Below are 16,763 nucleotides of genomic sequence, written 5' to 3' on the forward strand. Positions count from 1 at the left end.
ATTTCAGGGTCAAAAACAAGAAACAGAAAAAAAATACGAAGCAAAATACATCAAATGCTTAAAAACAGGTAAATTAATAAATATCTATAAAAACTAAATTTAAATTTAACTGTTTCATAAAAACTAAATTAAAATTTAACTGTTTCATTAAAAACAAAACACAAAAAGGCTAACGAGATTATAAATATGAAATAAACGCGACATCTATACAAGTAAAAAGAGTAAAACTATCGGGATATTTTGTTAATTTTTTCCTTAATGTAGGGGACAACAGTTTTTTGTTTGTCATTGTCTTGAGATAAAACATTGAACATTGGAGGTAAAACATTGACAAGACAAGAATGTGATCAACCACAACCAGAGGCGATTGAAATATGGGTGCAGAGTGTCTTTTCCGAAAAATGTTAGCTTTTTTGGAAAAAGAGAGTATGGTGCCTTATCTTGTTTGAAAATATATATAAAAATTCGAATTTATACAGGTCATTAAAAAAAAGAATAAATAAAAAACAAAGGTATCATCTGTAAAAATTATAAAAAGCAAAACTATCGGGATGTTGGGATACATTTAATAAAAGCACAAAAAACTAAAGGGTGTTTTCAAAAGAAAAAATTTCTTAAATGTATGGGGAAAATATTTATTGTATTTGAAGGTAGAGCAGTGAAAGGGGAACAAGATAAGAATGTACTCAATAACAACTCGAGGCGTGTAGAGTGTCTTCTGGGAAAATGTTTCACTGCGAGAGTTTGTATTGTATTTCTGGAGAATGGAGGCATAACATTACTTTCCTGCATTTTAGCGTTGCCAAAGTAGCTTTTTTCTAGAACAAGAGAGCATGGTACTCCACCTTCTTTGAAAATTATTCACTGGGCTTTTTTTGGATGGATTCGATTTCACTTGATGTATCCTGGGAGATACTGGGGTGCAAAACTTATGTAAAACATTCAAGATAAGGGCATAAAAAGAAGAAATAATCTTCAAACAGTAGGAGCGGGGATATCAAATTCTATTTACGAGCTTAAAAAGGGAGATATACTCACTAGCTCTAGGGTAGATAATTTGAATATAGATATTCCGCTTTAATTTAGAGGAATTTGTGACGCCAAGTAATTGAAAAGAGGACATAGAAATTTCAGGAGCTATATAATTAAAAAAAGACAAGAATTTAAGGAGTTATTGGATTATCATGTCAACACTGACAGTAAATTTGGCAAAAACATTGGCTATCTTGGCACTATCATGGATTTACAAGAACCTGCTCTCATGTGCAAGTCCATGATACTTAATTATGCAAGTCCTTGACACTTAGGTCACTTAATTCTTCAACAGGTTTCAACAACCATTAGGTTATTGATAAATTTACATTGGTCAGGGTATTCCTTAACGAGGCTGTTAATTATAGCCGAAGAAAGGGCGAATGCGACTGCAACTACTTCCAACTTCACAATCATATTGGTGACTGTCAGTTTAAATACCCGCAAAAAACAACCTATTACTGCGACTGTGACTACTTATGTGTCCAACTTTTACCAAATGCACCTGCAAATGCTTGCGACTGCGACTATTTATGATTGTAACTGCATATACCGGCAACAACACTACTTGTAAGTGTGACAGTGATCATTTATGATTTTGATATCTTCCTAATGCATCTGTAGCTACTTTCAATGGTAGTCTCTTAAGATTGCAACTACTTGAGGCAACAACTGCTTATGACTCTGATCACTTATTCCAGTTGACTGGGAATACCAGTGGATGCGACAGCAGCCGTTTACTGCAGTTCATAGTATTTAGTACTATGAGCACTTAAAACTGAGACAATTTAGGGTTCCAGCTATTTGTGACTGATACTGTGACTGCGACTTTCTTTTTTACTGTGACTATTTTTTACTCTGACTACTCATTACTTTGACTAGTTACGATTAAGCCTCTGACTGCTTGCAACTGCGACAAATTGTGACTGCTATTGTAACTGTATATGACTCCATATTTGACTATGACTCCATATTACTCCATATTTGTATATGACTCCATATTTGACTGACTGTGACTAATTGTGACTATGACTACTTATGACTATAAGACCTTTTGACATTTATTAATTGTCACTGCACTAGAGTCCCCGACTGCAACTACTTGTGACTACGACAACCCAACGTTAATTGCATTTTTGATTGCAACTATTTGTGGCTTTGAATATTACTAATTGTAGCTGTGACTGTCACCAATTGAAGCTGTGACTACTACTTATACTATTGCTAAAACCGTGGTTATGACTATTACATCTGCGATCATTGCTGCTGCTACTACTAACACCATGATTGTTGAACTAAATCAAAAGAGTTTAAGTGGATCCAGATAGTCAAAGTGACCTAGATGCAATATACAAGGCCTAGAAAAAGGTATTACGTTTTATCTTCCAGGGCAAGCCGAGAGGCTTGTAAAACTAAATCAAAAGACAGTATATGTATCCAGAATATCAAATGTGCTGATTGAATATACCTAACACATCTTACGGTATTGTATTGGAACTTCATCGGCATGTTTGTAGGCATGAATATATAATGAGTCGGAGGTAATAGGTTTGAGATTGTTTGTGCAGGATCTTGACTCTTGCTGATAGAAGAGCATCGCCAAGGGCTGAAAACCATGTTGTGACCATATGGGCCCAGAATTGTACAAAGCCTCCATTCATGGAGGTCCCAGGGACTTCTTGCTGTCCGGTTCTAAGCCGGATTAAGCACTTCGGTGTAGACTTGAGAAGATATGTGATCCCCGTCCTGCACTGGTATCCGGGATAATTGCTTTTCTGTGAGGCGAAAATAATTTCAATGAATTAAAGAACATGAAAATTGGAACTTGGAATTTCACAATGTTAAAAAATGACTATCGTATCGACAATTTGACTGACGAATTCAGACGATTTGAACTGGATTTATTAGGAGTTTCAGAAACTCATATCCCAGGGGTAGGAAGCATGAAATTAGGTGATAAAGAATTTGTTTACTCAGGCAGGAAGGATGGGGTACATAGACAGGGAATAGGGCTCATGATGAATAAGGAAGCTGCTGAGTCTTGTTTGGGCGGGGAAGGTATTAATATTAGAATACTAATTACTCATTTTATGACTAAAAAGTTCAGGATATCAATTATAGTAGTTTACGCCCCTGTAGAACCGACTGACGGAGTTACTTGTGACTCAGATAAATTTTACTTACAGTTACAGGAGCAAATAGACAGGGTCCCAGGTAGAAATACGGAGTTATTACTCGGAGATTTTAATGCCCAGGTCGGTAGGAGTAGGGATAGATGGTATCTTAGCCTAGGTAAATTTGGTGTAGGAAAAGAAAACAGTAATGGATACAGACTTTTGCAATTTTGTATGTATAACAATCTAGTTCTAACCAATACGGTGTTTGGTCATAAAATGGCTCATAAATTAACATGGTATTTACGTGTTGGTATGACAGCAAACCTTATTGATTGTGTTATAGTAAACCGAAGACTGGCAGGACCAATACAAGATACTAGGGTATACAGGAGTGCCGTTATTGATGTTAAAAGTAAAGATCACCATCTAGTAGTGACAAGGGTTAATTTAAAGCTGAAATATAGGAAGGGTAACTACATCCCGGGAAGTTATGATGGTGGTAGACTCCAGGAGTAGAATTTGAGAGAAACTTTCCAGTAACAGTTGAATACTAAACTTCAGAGTTTAAAATTTGATAATGTGGAAGATTGTTGTAATTATTTTAGAAAAATAATTTGTGAAGTTGCTGAAGGTGTCTTAGGGAAGAAAGCTAGAACTGCAGCTAAGAATATTAGTGAAAAAGCTTTATATTTAATAGAAAGGAGAAAGGACTTGTACAAGAATTATCTTAGTGATAGATCATATGAAAACAAAAGGAATGTAAAGAAAGTGGAGAAAGCATTAAAATATAAACTAAGGAGGTGAGAAGTGGAGACCATGGATAAAATTGCCAAGGATCTTGAAGATGCAGCTAGATGGCATAATAATAAAATATTGTACTGGTATGTTAACAAATTGAGAAGGAGTAGTCAATGCGGACTTGCAGTTAAAGATAGGAATAGGGCCGTAATTAGCGATAAGAAAAAAACTAAAGAGAGATGGGCCGAACATTTTGAGAATTTGCTTAACCGAGATAGAGTTGCAAGAAAAGATATAGAGGAAAATGAAAAAGTTTGTGATACATTGGATGTGAAGGAAGATTTGTTTTGTGAGGAAGAATTAGCAACAGTACTAAAAGGATAAAAAAATGATAAGGCTACAGGTGCTGATTGGGTAGTAAATGAGTTTCTTAAATATGGTGGCTCTGAGGTTAGAAATTAGCTAATGAAGATTATGAATATGATTTTTGAAGAAGGGGAAGTACATAACGATTTTAGGCAAACCTTAATTAAGCCATTTTATAAGATAGGTGATAAAATGAGTGTGGTAATTATCAAGGCATTAGTCTGGTCTCTGTAGGTCGTAAATTACTTAGTAATGTGATACATTTTAGATTGAGAGATGCCGTAGACTAAGTTTTAAAAGAACAACAGTGCGATTTTAGACCGCAATCAGGAGTTAAGAAGGGTTGTATTCTATCCCCCTTTATATGGATTATTTTGATGTGCTATGTCTTAAGGAGCTCAGTAAAGGCGATGGAAGACCAAGGAATCAAATGGGAGAAGAAGTCTCATGGACTTAGATTATGCTGATGATTTAAGCATCCTAGATGAAAGTGTGAGCAAAATGAATGAAGTCTTAGATGTTTTGCGAGTTATAGAGTGAGTTCTAGTGACAGATGAATGAACCTGGTAAGGAGCGAACCGTTCAAACTGCACTGTGTATTCTTGTCCCCGTGAAACTGCACTGTATATTCCTATGTAATTCCTTATACATCTCTTTTTGGGCTAGAAAATGCGTTTTGTCTCCGAAACCTGTCTGGTAAGGCATGTACCGTCTGTAGTAATAGGTGACTGACCGTGGTAAGGCATGTACCCTTGAAACTGCACTGTATATTCATGCTCCAGGCCTTGTAGTCGTCAAATCAATAGGTGCATTACTACTAATATTCTTAGCCTTACAAGTAGTTGCAATACAAGTAGTAACTGTAAGCATAGTGACAGAAACTAGTAAATGTAGCAGTGGTATTAGAAGTAGTAAAAACGTGCCTATATTGCCTTTTGGTCAATTGATCTTCTCCATTCAGCATTCTCTGAAAGTCCCAACTTAGTTTATTTCATGAATTCATTCAATGAACACCATATGTTCTGAGACAATTATCTGCGGAAAAAAAAACAATCTTTGGTTATACTGAGTGTGTTTGAACTATTTTATTTCGATTGGATTATTTTATTTGGATATTTAGAAGGCGTTTATTGGAAAGTGGGGGAAATTAATAAGCCCCCATTGCAGGTAAGACTTTGGTTAGTGACTTTACTCAGTTTCGCAATGGCTCCCGAATCTAATCAGTTCGAGACAGGTGTTCGTAGTGCTAGCACCGCTGGCACCAATGTTCGTGGTGTTTTGTTACCGGTGTTATACCGGTAGGCCACAACACCACTGGTGTGGTAATATATGGGTGTCACCACTTATTGGAGGGGAAAGCCCCGGCCCCAAATTATAATGCTTTGCCTGTGTCTGCCACACCGGTTCTGCAAATATCGGGTTTGGTACTACCCTATTTACAGTGCACCATGTCCCAGGGTATGATAACGCGATCGAATGGTCAAATGGCCACTTTCTAAGGCCAAATGTTCCCGCCTTGGACTACGGTTAGAAAATCTCTTAACTCTCTCCTTGGAGGTAACAAACCTCCCTGTCAATATAATAATGACGGTACCTCGTAGCTCTATTCCTACCCTACCTGGGTTACGGAAAATAGTACACAGTTTGTAGAAAATACCTTACTTGTATTCTTCCAAAAGGGTCACATATAACAACAGAAATATCCTTCCCCAAACGGGGTCAAAACGCAGACTAAACAAAACAATATTTTTCACACAACTGTTTATATAGGTGGACCTCCGCTTGGCCCAGCCAATCAGCTACATCCCCATTCAAACCCAATTCTAACTCTTATATTTATCTTTCAATGAGTCCCAAACCAGGAAGTACAAAAATAAACTTGGTTCACAGCTTACCTATTGCAAAACAACTATCGCTTAGTAACGGGAATTTAATCTGTCTTTTAAAATTATACTATAATCAAATATAATTCAGAAACGACAACAGGTCATTTATCTGAAAGGAAAAGAAACAGGGGGGGGAACCCCAACACCTCCCTCTGTAAGGTAAATGACCGCCCACACGCTACCTTGGTTCACCCTTACAAACATAAACACTTAAATTCAACTTTACAAAATCCATTTGCCTTCTCTCTTCCGCCACTTGGCTCTGGATCGGTCGTCATAAAAACGTCTCTACTGTAGGACCACCATGGTCTACATCGTATAGTATCCACCTTAAATTTTGAAAGTTGAAGTCTTCAAGATTCGTAGATAATGACTGTGCGCAGTATAATTCAAAACAACAAATTTTTTCGCTCTCACGAATTTACATTTGAGAGGAGCAGAGAATCAGTTTCTGGCACATGTGATGATGCCAGTCATCGTGAAAGATTTGGCTGCACTAGCCTCTTAATTTTCATCTGTGGAAACAACCCCACATCTCAATCAAAAAGTAAATTGCCCCTTGGCATAGTTTCAAAATAATCTAAGGCTGAAAATGCAAAGGCCTGTGAAAACGATAAGGGTATTGGAAATGAAGTAAAATTTTTCGCGAACCATGAATTGCCTTTTTTCTGGGTTCCCTCTCCTGGGATAATTAATATGCGTTGATGTGTTGAAGCTAATTGAAGATGAAACTTGGATACATCTCCCACTGAATACAATTTGCCGGAAATAATTGTCGATTCCCATGAAGAATAACAGCTACGAATAGGGTTACTGGACAAAGGTTTGGGTGACGTATGAAGTGACTGGGAGAGAGTGTCCCTCAAGGACTCCAGATCAGAAAGGAAAAATCTCGGTAAAGGGATCACAACTTGTCCGCCAGTTGTGCATTGAGGAAAAGGGCTATCTTTCGCGACTTCCCGCAGGGATCTTCTCCAAGAGATTCCTCCCCCTCATAAAGAAACAAACCCTCTTTTGAGTTGATCAGACCAATAGCAGAATCCTTCTCAAATTTTTCAAATCCGACTCGACATTCCATATCTCCCAACTTTCCCCCAACCCGTTGTAGGTCATTCATGTTTATTTTGTAACCATCTTGTTTTATTCCCCATGGGTCTTTGACCTCTTTTTCCCCCTTATTATTTATGTTTTCAAGGCACAGCCCATCCAACATTTTATTTTTCTCCCTATTTTTTATGTTTTCAAGGCACAGCCCATCCAACGTTTTTTTTTTTTCGCCACTGTAGGCTGAATCTCCAAATGTCTCTTTTTTAAACTCCTCTTTTCATCTCTGCTTTTCTCAAAATTTTGTCATTCTCGAAAAATACTAAATCATCGTTAAATCTGATTCGGAATCCAGTGTCCACCTTCTTTGACTGCATAACTTCATTGTAGGTCCGTTTAATATTTATTTTCTCTCTTTTAGTCTTCTTTATTCTAACCGCCGAAACAAATAGTTCATTATCAAACGGGAATTGAACTCCAACATTTGGTTTTTCATATTCTACTAAAATTTCTCGAACTTTCTGAGGAAAAGCGCGTACAATAAATTTTGTCTCCTTATTCTCTGGTACAATCAGCGCTTCATTTTGGCCTGTACTTGTTAGTGTTTCATATTTATTAAAAGTGTTCTCAAGTTTTCTATTTTCTGCAAAGATATCTCCAAAGTCTCCTCCTGGTAAAACATCCACTGCTAGCATAGGTACTATGCCTACTTTTATCGTTTTTCTCTGGAGCGTACCGTCCTTCTTTGCAATTTCTATTCTTACCCAAGCAGACGGCAATTGGTGCTTGTCTCCATAATAACACACTGTTGTAATATTATTTTTATGGTCTATTTCTGTCTTTTTAATTAGGTCCATTCGCACAAAAGTTTGCTACCTCCCTGGGTCAATTACCATTTCGGTTAATTTTCCGTTTAATTTTCCTTTTATTTTATGTGATTTCACAAGCTGGTCAATATTTTCTTGATTATGTGCTATAGCCCAATTCGTTCTTTTATAGGTTACTTTCTCATCTTTATTATGGGAATTTTTAGAAAAAGGCTCCGAGAAATCAATTTTTACCAGATTATCATCATTTTGACTATCAAGTATTTCTTTTTTCGATCGGGTGGCACAGCCTCCCAATTGGTTTTATGGGCCGGTCCACCTCCCCCCGTAGTTAACGGGGTATTATATTTTTGCGTCGTTTTTTTTCCAAAATTGTATATGTATAAATGTACATCTTCATTTTCTTTCATTGGTTGAAGGTTTACTGCCTGCATTATCTCTATTGTAGACGATTTATGAGGCTCTTGGTAATTTCTCCCTGCAATCATTTCCATTATGTATTTTCTTTCCTCTCTTTCTGCCTCCTCCTTTTTTTCTTTGGCTACTCTGTCTCTTTCTCTTTGTTCTCTATCTTCCTCCTCCTTTCGTTCTCTTTCTTGTCTATCTGTCTCTCTTTCTTTTCTATCTTCCTCCTCTTTTCGTACTCTGGCTAATCTTTCATTCTCTATGAAATTTAAAATACGTTGTCTCATATCTTTCTCCCTTTCATTTCTATCTCTCTCTTTTTATTTTATGAGCTTCACTCGCCCTTTTCGGTCTTGAGTTAATCTCATCTCTGTCCGATATAATTTCAAAATTTCGTTAACTTCAAATTACCTCTTCAGTCTAAATGAAAATTCTTTTATGCATTTAACTTCCGGTCTCTCGCGAAAAATTGTTTTGACACTCAGCAATTTTAGCCTTAAATTTTTAATACTAATTAGTTGCGCGATATATTGATTCGCAATTTTTACATTATGATCTCACAAGGCACAGACCATAATAGATCTTCATAATTCTATTAATTAATTCCGTATTTCCTTTTTTTCTCTTTATATGTAACCACAATAGGCTACTATCACTATATAGGCTAACTCGACTAGTCTCTTAGAAAACGCGGAATTCTTTTATTATCAACGCTGTTAATAATTCCTGTTCTTGCTGCCACCAATGTTCGTAGTGCTAGCTACCGCTGGCACCAATGTTCGTGGTGTTTCGTTACCGGTGTTATACCGGTAGGCCACAACACCACTGGCGTGGTAATATACGGGTGTCACCACTTATTGGAGGGGAAAGCCCCGGCCCCAAATTATAATGCTATGCCCGTGTCTACCACACCGGCTCTGCAAAAATTGGGTTTGGTACTACCCTATTTACAGTATACCCTGTCCAAGGGTATGATAACGCGATCGAGTGGTCAAATGGCCACTTTCTAAAGCCAATTGTTCCCGCCTCGGGTTACGGCTAGAAAATCTCTTAACTGTCTCCTTGGAGGTAACAAACCTCCCTGTCAATATAATAGTGACGGTACCTCGTAGCTCTATTCCTAACCTGTCTGGGTTACGGAAAATAGTACACAGTTTGTAGAAAATACCTTACTTGTATTCTTCCAAAAGGTTCACACATAACAACAGAAATATCCTTCCCCAAACGGGGTCAAAACGCAGACTAAACAAAGAAACATTTTTCACACAACTGTTCATATGGGTGGACCTCCGCTTGGCCCAGCCAATCAGCTACATCCCCATTCAAACCCAATTCTAACTCTTAGATTTATCTTTCAATGACTCCCAAACCAGGAAGTACAAAAATAAACTTGGTTCAAAGCTTACCTATTGCAAAACCACTATCGCTTAGTAACGGAATTTAACCTGTCTTTTGAAATTATACTATAAGCAAACGTAATTAAGAAAACGAAAACAGGTCATTTATCTGAAAGGAAAAGAAACAGGGGTCGGAACCCCAACAAAAGGTGACATAGCTTTTGCAGGATTTGCGGGCTACCCCCTGTGGCCAGTCAGGATTCTCGAGACGGTGAAGACTGCAACGGGTACAGAAAAGTATCGGTTATTCTGTTTTGGGTCACAAGATCGGCAACTCATCGTAGAGAGCCCACTCGTAGATTACGAGAGTAAAAAAGCGGAGGCATTCAAGAAAATCACGAAAGGACTGAAGAAAACGTACTAAGAACTTCGTTCTTTACCGGAAATTCAACTTGATGTATTGAAAAAAGCTAAGAATCAAATTGGCACAGATAAGGATGGACCTGCCAGCAGCGCTTCTGCTGATGTGAGTGGACTTCGAGCCCAATTGGTAGCGTCTGAGCAGGAAATAGCTCAAATGAAAGATAATATTAGGAAGGATATTCAGCACAAGGTATGGGAAAAATCAAACAAACGAAGGAGGTAACTTTCCGACGAAAATTATTGTCTCTGAGATCTGTGATGAAATCACTGTGGAATTTATCACCAAATTTTTGTTTCTGGAAAAATCCCTCAAAGGATTCAAGCATCAGATTGATTTACTTGAAGATAAAGTTCGTAGTTTAGAAAATAAACTGGATGATTTTGAACGAGAGGTGAAAGTGGACTCACTTTTATTTCTGGGTGTCAACCAGCCTGCTATGGTTGACAAAAACAGTACCATGCGGAGCGTGATCCACCAAAAAATGGGCTTTGTAAATATTTCCGAATCCGATATTATTAGTGTATATAGACTGAGCCGGAATAACAACCCCGCATGCAGACCTGACATAGTAGCGCCAGTTATTGTGAAGCTCCTTAACAAACATATTGCAAAGTCTATCTTCAAAGCAAAGCTTAAACTTACGAAAAGCGGGATCTTTGTGTGCGAAAACGTTACGTGCAAGAACCGCGATATTCTAAACGTGGCTAGACATAAATTTGGGAACAAATGTGTCAAGTCCGACCTAGGTCGAATATTCGTCCGTGAAAGTAGCGATTCTTCACCATGGAGGATCTTGTCGCCAGAAGAAACCTTCTTATGCGTGCGCCATTTTTCCATATATTATTAACTAGTATATCTTTGTAGGTTTATTCCTGCTTGTTTTAATTTTAGTTACGTAACAATAATTTTTCTTTTATTTTTACAGTTTAGCATTAGTTTTCCATTCATAGGTGTTTTCCTCAATCAATCGAGAAAGACATCATAATTTGTTGTCAGTGAAGTTACATAAGGTTAATCGCTTCGTGCATTAACCCTTCGCACTTGAAGTCGCTTGAACATAATCCATTTCGTATTTATAACGTATTGTTATCTCACGTGGCAAATGGTCCCACTGAAGTTAACGTTAGGCCAATGAGGCATAGTAGATATGTTGATATTATGAATAGTAATGCAATTAATGTAACAAATATGGATATATGTATTGGCCAGTGGAACTCTTACATCACGTCGAATTTTTCTGAAGTCACGAACCTTCTTACTTCATGTTTTGATAAAAATGATATGTTGGGTATATGCAAATCTTTTCTTACACAGGATAGCTTTCTCCCGTCATATACGTTTCCAGAGTACCAGCTGGTCTCAAAATCAAGAAATTCTATAATGCGGAGTGGACTTGCATTTTTAATTAAGTATCAAATAAGATACATTGTAAAGAAGGATTGAAATTGTTGGATTGAAGGTGAGATCGAAACTTTCTCTAATGAGATTGAAGTTTCGGAGAAGAAAAGTTAATAGTTAGTTTGGTATACCGGTCACCTAGTGCTAATCCGGAGGTTTTTCTTCACGATTTTGATAAGTTTATTTCCGATACAGCGCCGATTAAATTGGATCAGGTTTTATTGGTGATTTTAATTTTAATCTTCTTAATTTAAGCAGTTTTAACCTTGATTTTTTAAAATCTTATGTTATCGCGCAATTTATTTCCAGTAGCAAAAATACCGACACGGATTACTAGTCAGTTGGCTACCCTCATTGATAATATTTATCTTTCGGCAAATCTTATAACGAAAAAATATTGCGATGTGATCATATGTCCAGGTTCTGACCATCGTCCTTTGTTTTGCGTAATTCGGGACACTGCAAAAAAAGTTTTTTAAATGGAGAAGACGGAAGTGAGAGATCTGAAGCCGGAAAATCTTAAACAGTTCCAAGAAGAGAAAGGTATAGTTTCTTGGGAGGAAGTTGTAAATGAAAAAGAAAATGTATCGATGGTGTTTGAATCTTTTTAAAAAATAGTCACCTATTTATCATAAGTATTGCCTTGTGAAGGTTGTTCATAAAAAAAGTGTCCCAAGGGAACCGTGGGTGACGAATAAAATCTTGGAAAAAATCAGTGAACGGAACAGACTTTATTGGTTACAGCTTGATTCTCCAACGCAACAAAACCTTGAAGAATTGAGGAAAGTTCGGAATAATGTGAACTTCCTCAAAAGGACATCAGTGTAATGTTATTATTCAGAGAGGTTTCATGATAAAAAAAGGTGCTGTTAACGAAACTTGGCAGGTGATAAATGAGGCACTACGTAGTAATAACATTATAGACCCAATGGATAAAGTTGTAGTCGATGGAAAAAAAAGTTAAAGGTAAGAAAGATGCTAGTAATGAGTTTTGTAAATATTTCAAAATGTTGCAATTGATGTTAAAAATGATGCTGCTGACCAAGGTTATAAAAAGAGCTGTTTATTGATAACCGTGGGGAAGGTCGTTCCATGAAATGTGAAAAGTGCACTCAGCCTGTTCTTGAGGACGCACTGAAAACAATAAAGGTGAATTCAGAAGGAATTGACGGGCTTTGCCTTAAGGCAGTTAAGTGTAGTAGTATCCCCTCCATTGATTCTGTGAGATGCCCCTGTCCCTTTTCCCGTGAGAGCCCTCTGACGTCACAACTCCCCTGGCAAAACGACTGTGAGAGCCCTGGCAAAATTCCCACTCCTGGCAAGATTCCCAGGTGCTATGACACAATATAAGTAATTGGAGTGTGGTCAGGATAATAGAAAAGTAATAATAACAAGGGAAATCCCCAGCGCTTTAAATACGTTCATAGTATTTCTACCGGAGCCCTCTGAAGTCACGGCAGAAATAGGGAAATTGGCATTGGATTTCTACCACAGCCCTCTGACGTCACGGTACACACCCCCGTTTCAAGCGCATGTTTCATCACGTGACACGCCCCTGCGTATTTCTGTGAGAGCCCAGCTTCTAGGCAAAATTCTCAGGTGTTTTTCCCTATACATGTCAAAACGAATTTCCAGGTGTTTTCCCCTTATACTTGTCTAGCCCTTTTGCTGGTGGGAGAAGCCATTTTTTCTCCCCATGATAACCGTGGAGAAGGTCGTTCCATGAATTTTGGAAAGTGCACTCAGTCTGTTCTTGAGGATGCACTAAAAACAATAAAGGCAAATCAGCAGAAATTGACGGTCTTAGCCTTAAGGCAGTTAAGGGTAGTAGTATCTCCTCCCTTCATTCTTTGACAGGCCCCTATCTCTGTTCCCGTGAGAGCCTTCTGACGTCACAACATCCCTGGCATAGTAACTGTGAGAGCCCTGGCAACATTCCCAGGTGCTATGACACAATATAATTAATTGGAGTGTGGTTAGGATAACAGAAAAGTAATAATAACAAGGGAAATTCCTCGCGCTTTAAATACGTTCATAGTATTTCTACCGGAGCCCTCTGATGTCACGGCAGAAATAAGGAACTTGGCATTGGATTTCTACCGCAGCCCTATGACGTCATGGTACACACTTCCGTTTCAAGCACATGTTTCATCACGCAACACACCCCTGTGTATTTCTGTAAGAGCCCAGTTTCTAGGCGAAATTCTCAGGTGTTTTTCCTTATACATGTCAAGACGAATTTCCAGGTGTTTTCTCCCTATACATGTCTAGCCCCTTTTCCAGGTGGTAGAAGCCAATTTGTTTTCCCCATATTGGAATCACATGACTTTTCAGAATCCTCGTCTACTTCAAAGATCCCTGTATGTTCTAGGAATTGTTTATATACTCATGGGAGGGAGAATTCCCCATCAGCAGTAATTTGAAGTTATTGTGTGACACAACCAGCTATAAAAATAACGGATAATTCGCCTTCCTGCCAAGAAGTAGGTCACTTTCTGTAGTATATCCAATACCCCCCACCCCACCCCCCCCAAAAAAAAATCCTCCACACATTGTTTATACTCGTTTTAAAGCATAAAATAGCCTCTTTTTAATGTGTAAAAACCCCTCCCCCAACAGTTAACGATTAATTCTTTCAAAGGAAATAATTCATTTTGCTAAATATGTACAATTTTCCCGTTTTTGCAATTCCAATGCACTTCCCGTATTTTACCTAAAGGGTAAACTAACATCCGTCAAATCTTTGACTTTTGGCATCAATGTGTTTCCTTTTTTTACGTTAAGCCTTAATAACAGCTAATAGCTCAAGCTGGCTTAAACATTTCTGTAAACAGGTATATAGAGGTAAATATTAGCACCCGTCAAATGCACATCCTGTCTGGTAAATCTTCTAATTTTACGCTTAAGCATAGTAAGAGTTTCACAAAAAAGATGCCTTTTCCAGTCAAATTAACGACATATTTTTCTACAGTAAATCTTTTAAATTGCAAGGGGGGATGGCGTTGGTTAAGATAAATATTTCCATATGGAAAATTAAATTGCTTCCATTTTGAGTAGTAGTGTTTATTTGGGGGGGGGGGTTATATTTTGTTATAAAATTCTAGTTTAGATATATTTGAAAGGGGGTTTACATACTTTCCCAGAGAAGGTATTTCGAGGCAAGGATTTTATAGCTATTTAAATGATCTAAATTCTGATCTGGAATTCAAATTATTGGCCTTGGACTGATACACCTTTTGGCCCATAGAGGAATAATGCTAGTTTTTTAAGCTTTAAATACACCTTAACTCATTTTTGCTTTGACTTATATGTTTTTTTAAAGACTACTGATTGTCGGGGTTTATTTCTCACAAGATGTATAATAAAAACGTTTGATTTCTAAGCCTAGTCTATTCCTCGGAAATTTTATTTTTTGCTTTCTTGAAAAGAGAAGAGAGACCTATATACCCGCTCTTTAGATGAATAATAGCATTTTTAAAAGCCTAGGATGTCTGTATATAAGGCAGGAGAGGGGGAGAGTCAAGAAAATGAGAAAACGTCGGTCCTGGCTGGGTATTTCCAGGGCGCATACCAGATTTATTTTTATTCTCTCCCTAGATGATTAATAGCTTATTTTTAAAAGCTTAAGATATCGATGTATAAGGCTGAAGAGGCCTTCAGTGCAATAGCGGACGTGTTTAAATATTTATACCAAGAAAAGAGATCCTGTTTTCTATGATAATTGTACAGGTTTTCTAAAAGGGAGTGGGTTAGACTCAAGAGGCGACCCCGAAACCATATATGTCCAATAAATAATATTTTTCTCTTCTTCTTTTTTCTTTTCTAGAATCGAGCGTTATTTTATGTTAGATCCTGTTTTCTTTTCTTAAGTGCTTCTATCCCTCCCCCTCCCAACAAGAGGTCTAGGGGCATCGACCCAACTCCCGTGCAGAAGTAAGAGATGACTGGCCCATCCAACTCCTATGCCAGCTATTCAAGACCAACGGTCATTAAATATGCTGCCCCTTCCAAGCCCCATGCTTATCAAGCTGCCGGCCCTTCCAGACCCACATTGCCTACGCAAGCTACCGCCCATCGAGCTGCAGGCCTATCTTTGCAAAGATGTGACATCGCTGGCCAGGCTGTCAGGAAGTTAAAAAGAGAGTGGGCGGCCGCTCATATGAAGGCGAGCCCCTCCATCCCACCTACGCAAGCCTGTGACGTCCCAGGGACATCTGGGTTAACACCTAAGCAAAACATCACCAAAAATCAAGAATACACCACCCCTAGTTCTTCGAAAGCTAATTATACCCCACGACGCCGATTGTTAGGAATAAATACTTCAAAAGCTAGTGATACCCCACGACGCCGATTGTCAGAAATAAATTCTTCCTTAAAAGAAATGTTTGATGATATCAGGTTGTTCTTCTTTGCCCCGCCTTGCCAAAGGGATGGTAAAGTTTTCATTGCAGCCCAAAGAGAATGTCAGACTACCCCCTCTACCCGTTTTAATCTGTGTTTCCAGTTGCCAGACTGATTTTCTGCAAGGAACTAAAGATGCCAGTGCCCTGACAGATTTTGAATCTAATTGTGAACCTCCTAATAATGCCTCCTGCCAGACTGAAAATTTTCCTTACGGCAATTGTGATTCTAGCCCCCCTATTCGGTCCTTCCCTCCCCTTCCTCTTAGTGCTAAAGAAAAAACTTGAGTTCATTACCAACGAAATTTCGACTTTCATTGCTCTTAGGAGAAATATAATTAAGAACAAACTTAAGTCTGTGAATACAAATCAACAAATCGCTAATTTGAAACCAACTGCAATTCAATTCAGAAGCAAAAATAACTAAAAACACATGAATATTAATGTAGCAAGTGTCAACTGAAATATAAATTTAGTTGGTGACCTAGTTCCAGACGTCAGTGACAACTTAAATTAGAACTCAGTCAATGTTCCCGATCCAAAGGTCAGAGACAATTTAAGTGTGAACTCAGACAATATTCCAGATCCAGGGGTCAGTGAGAACTTGAGTATTACCAGTAAATTGGTTTCAGAAGTAAAATCAGGGAAGAGTTCTATTGCCTGCCGATTTCACTTGGCCAACAAGTGTATAAAAAAAGAGTGATCGTACATTTGTTCACCCATGTATGTCTTTTTCAACTACTGGTCACTGTAGTCACTGAATGCTTCCTTCCCCATTCCAAACCCTGC

The sequence above is a fragment of the Artemia sp. Qi Xiang Cuo genome, chromosome 10, assembly GCF_049724085.1.
Source record: "Artemia sp. Qi Xiang Cuo chromosome 10, ASM4972408v1, whole genome shotgun sequence".
In the NCBI taxonomy this organism is placed as follows: Eukaryota; Metazoa; Arthropoda; class Branchiopoda; order Anostraca; family Artemiidae; genus Artemia; species Artemia sp. Qi Xiang Cuo.